Source organism: Sinocyclocheilus rhinocerous, unplaced genomic scaffold, assembly GCF_001515625.1.
Source record: "Sinocyclocheilus rhinocerous isolate Xijiao unplaced genomic scaffold, SAMN03320098_v1.1 scaffold214, whole genome shotgun sequence".
In the NCBI taxonomy this organism is placed as follows: Eukaryota; Metazoa; Chordata; class Actinopteri; order Cypriniformes; family Cyprinidae; genus Sinocyclocheilus; species Sinocyclocheilus rhinocerous.
The window spans coordinates 266,405-270,729 of NW_015657514.1; the positions used below are offsets into that span (position 1 = coordinate 266,405).

Below are 4,325 nucleotides of genomic sequence, written 5' to 3' on the forward strand. Positions count from 1 at the left end.
AAACGTAGTAAGGACATTGTTAAAATAGTCCATGTGACATCAGTGGTTCAACTGTAATTTTATACGTCAGAACACCAGCTCCTGCGTCAGCAGCACCACACGCATGCGTCATGGTATATCGTGAACGCGTGTTGAAGACTGACATGGAAGAGAAGAAATTATTGAATAAAGTCATTATTTTTGTTTTCTTTGCGCACAAAAAGTATTCGTAAAGCTTAATAAAATTAAGGTTTAACCACTGATGTCACATGGACTATTTTAGCAATGTCCTTACTACCTTTCTGGGCCTTGGAACGTGTCAGTTGCATTGCTCTCTATGGAGGGTCAGAAAGCTCTCGGATTTCATCAAAGCTATCTTAATTTGTGTTCCGAAGATGAAAAAAGGTCTTAAGGGTTTAGAACGACATGAGGGTTAGTAATTAATGACAGAATTTTCATTTTTGTGTGAACTATCCCTTTCAGGATAATGGAACTGTAAGAGCAAAAACACCAACTTGTTTCTGGGTTTAAGGCTTGTTCCTGCAAAACCCTGTTCGAACTGCTGCTTTTTGTGGGAAGTATTCACTCGTATTAAACATCAAACTTCCTCCGCAAGAACTGTTACTTCACCATTAAAGTAGTTGACCTAGAAGAGTAAACAGATTATAGAACAGGGGTCATCAGACGTCTGTCCTGCAGAGTTCAGCTCCAACCCTAATTAAACACACCTGAACCCGCTAATCAAGGTCTTACTAGGTATACTTGAAACTTCCAGGTGAGTGTGTTGAGGCTAGTTGGAGCTAAACTCTGCAGGACACCGGCCCTCCAGGATCAAGTTTGGTGACCCCTACTATAGAAGAAGACAGCTTGCTTTACTGCTGTAGCGCCCCTTGTGGCAACTCTGAGAATACAGGGAGAAGACAAGTGTGTATTGGCGCATTTTAGAACCCAGTGACATGAATTCGAGCATTAGTGTTAATTTGCTTGCATACAGTATGTTTTAGTCGTTACTGCCATCCCATCTTTTGTGTTTCACTTCCTATATCTTTCTTTTTTCCCCCCTCTCTTTCATTTTCTGTACTTTCAATTTCAGCCTCCCTAATATTATAACATTTTGTCTCTGTTCCTCTTTCTCTATAACCTCTCTCTCCTCTGTGTGTACTTACTCTGCCGCCTCTTGCATTGCTCTCTCTCTCTCTCTCTTTCTCGTGTGGTTGGCAGGTGTAACTCCAGATGCCTTGTGGTTGTTGAACTTACCTTCTGCATGATGGACGCCCTCCTCACCCCCCTCTGTTTTTCGTCTCCGAACGGCACCTTTCCTTCTCCTCCTCCTCCTCCTCCTCCTCCTGTGGGCAATAAGTGGGCTAAAGCATGCCCAACCGGCCAAGATCCTTGGCCTTTCCTTCTTGTCAAAGCTGAACTAAGTCTCTCTTCTATCTCGCAGCACTATAATAATCTGTCAGTCTGTAGTATGTCAATAGAGAGATCTCTTCTTGTCTGTCAGTCTCTTTAACTGTTTGTCTGTTCATCTGGGATGTAAGCTGCCACTATGTCTTTGTGTCTCTAATTAACTTCCAGTAGAGCTCCTGCTGTATAAAGCTCTCTCTCCTAGTAAACACTCTCTGTTTTCCTGCTCAATTACTCCAGAGAGACTATCCTCTATTTTCCTTCCCATCTCTTAACACTGACTGGAATTTTCATCTCAGCTATATTGTCTTAATTCCGCTGCTTTGGTGTTTAAGCAATAGTTCATCCAAGAATGAAAATTCTGTTATTATTTGCTCACCCTCATGTTGTTCCAAACCTATTCGCTTTTTCTCCACTGAACACAAATGGATTTTTTTCTTGATATTGACTATATCTGTCAAGCTACCATAAAAAATAGTCCACGTCTTGCATTATATTCCAAGTCTGTATAAAAGAGCTGTGTAACGAGAAAATACACGCACATTTGGAACGACATGAGATGAATCTTTAATGGAAGACAGAACTTAAGAATAAACCTTAGCCAGAGTAGATATTAAAGATAATTAAAACAACGCCTACTCTAATGTCTGTGCTTAACATACTGTACATCCTAAATAAAAGCAATGTTCTGGGTTCAATACAAATTAAACTCAACAGCATTTTTGGCATAATGTCAATTATGATTAAATTATATTATATTATATATATTTATATATAATATATATAAGGTTTCAATAGTATCGCCACAAGTCTGAAGACAAAACAATAGAATAATAGCAGAATATAGCTTAATTTATGAAAATGACTATTTTGTCTTGTGGACTATATATAAAAATGTTATGTGAAATAACACATAAAACATAAAATGAACTGAGGGATGAGACTAAAATGATATGCGGTGCAAATCACCATTATGCCACAAATGCTGTGAACAGAGCTTCTCTTGTATTGAAGTTGGCATGGTTGTGTTGTTCAGCTTCTGTATAGACAAAGTCTTGCTTTCCACACACTTTTTCAAACATTTCATATTGACCATTATTGTGACCACTGTATATAGTAGAACACTAGAGAGGTAGATGAGAGGGATGAGATAGGACGAATAGAAGCATGTCTGTAGAATTTGATGCTCTTGTTTTCTTTCTCCTACTAACATGTTCTCTGGTGTGTTGCTGCATCTTGTGTCTTTCATAACTTCTAATAAAACTGACTTTGCTCACCACAGCCTCTGTCTGTGTGCTCTTTCTCTTCATCTGTTTTTGAATGCATATGTGTGTTTTTCTGGTGAAATATTGAAGCCTGATGTTGGTGTGTGTTTGTGAGTTGGATGTGTTGTGGCTGACTGCTGTAACAGCTTGTCTTTTTAATGGAGGTGTTGGTCATGATTTTTCTGGGTCAGTGTTGCATCTTCTTCAGCCCTCTCCTTCCTTCCCCCTCCATCAACCCCTCCTCGCTTTCCTGGATGAATAGTCAGGCTCAGGGGTCAAAGGTGAGAGGTCGCAGCAGAGCAGACTGTGGTAAAGATCGCAGTAGCGGGAACCCACAGGATATTTCAGGGTTCATACGATCATAGGAAATTTTCAAATATTGGGATTTGAAGGATTTTTAAAATTGGGATTTTGCATTTCAATTTCTGTAGTGAATATAAATCTTTCTAGTTATGCTCAGCTCATCAAATGTTTCATTAGCTAGAAATTGCTGTTTTGTGAGTGCAGTCTCTATACAGTTTTAATATTTTTATAAATAATTTATTTAATAATTTGTGAGTGCAGTCTCTATACAGTTTAAATATTTTTTGTAAATAATTATTTATTTAATAATTTGTAATCGTTCTTATGTCGTAATCAGGAATTACTGGAGTGTCATTAAGAAATGGTGAATTTTTTTATTAATTTAATAAAATATTTATTAATATTTATTCCAATAAGTTTGTAAATATGTTTGTATATTTATTTAAATATGCTTGTAATCCATTTTGAACTAGCTTTAAATTCGAACTAAATCTAATTTTTGTTCTACTTTTGAATTTGTTAAAAGAAAATGTCCTAAAGTTGTGAATGAAGATAAATAAGGACTCTGTTTATTCTTTCTAGAAATATGAAAATAGCAAAAATTTAGCTGTGGTCATGTGTAAGCCATATTTAAAGAGATTCAAGAGATTCAGCATTTTAGGTAAATTAATTAGGTTAATTCATTATTATTTTTTTACGCTTTGGAATTTAGCCATTTGTGGTGAAAGGTTAAATGGTTCATAATATTATTGTGCAAATAACCTTAAAAGGGATAGTTCACCCAAAAAATAAATTGTCGTCATTTGCTTACCCTCATATTGTTCCACTTTAATTTAAAAAATTTTTAAAAATCTTTAAAATTTTCAAGCTTTAAAAAGATCATAAAAACATTGTGAAGTATCGCATACGACTCAAGTGGAATAATCCAAGTCTTGTTCATCATATAACTATATGACTTATAGGTTATGGTTTGGAAACAAGAAACTTGCAGAATTTTGCATTCATCATTTTTGGGTGAACTGTCCCTTTAAATCTAACACCCCCAAGGACCATTTTTACAAAAGCAGGTAAGTGGTCATAGCCTGAGTGTGCTTAATAATGAGCATGTGTCAGTGGACGATGCCCTCTTTTATGGCGTTATTTTAATGACAAATGTCGAGAGCGTATTATTGTAGCGCGAAAGCACATTAATATAATGCGCGAGCGCGAATCTCTCCGCTCGCGCGTGGATTTCTTTTGCTCTCGCACAAAACCGCACTTAAAACGTGTCTCTCCTCTCACTCAAACTGTGTCCTGTGCACTCTCAAATCTCTGTGCTCATGCACTATAGATATTAATTATTTTCGCACCTGAATTAAACGTTGTCAAAAC

At 36.8% G+C, this 4,325-nt stretch overlaps 1 protein-coding gene and 1 long non-coding RNA gene across 6 annotated transcripts in view; one reads left to right on the forward strand and one right to left on the reverse strand.

The window, feature by feature from the left end:
* Positions 1–4,325, forward strand: part of LOC107721224 (kinesin light chain 1) — a 49,124-nt gene that overhangs the window by 38,453 nt on the left and 6,346 nt on the right. The window lies entirely within an intron of this gene.
* On the reverse strand, positions 1,040–3,067 carry LOC107721226 (uncharacterized). Its single transcript, XR_001637692.1, has 2 exons — positions 1,633–3,067; positions 1,040–1,587 (listed from the first exon to the last, which is right to left on the reverse strand). It is a non-coding gene; the product is annotated as an uncharacterized LOC107721226 (long non-coding RNA).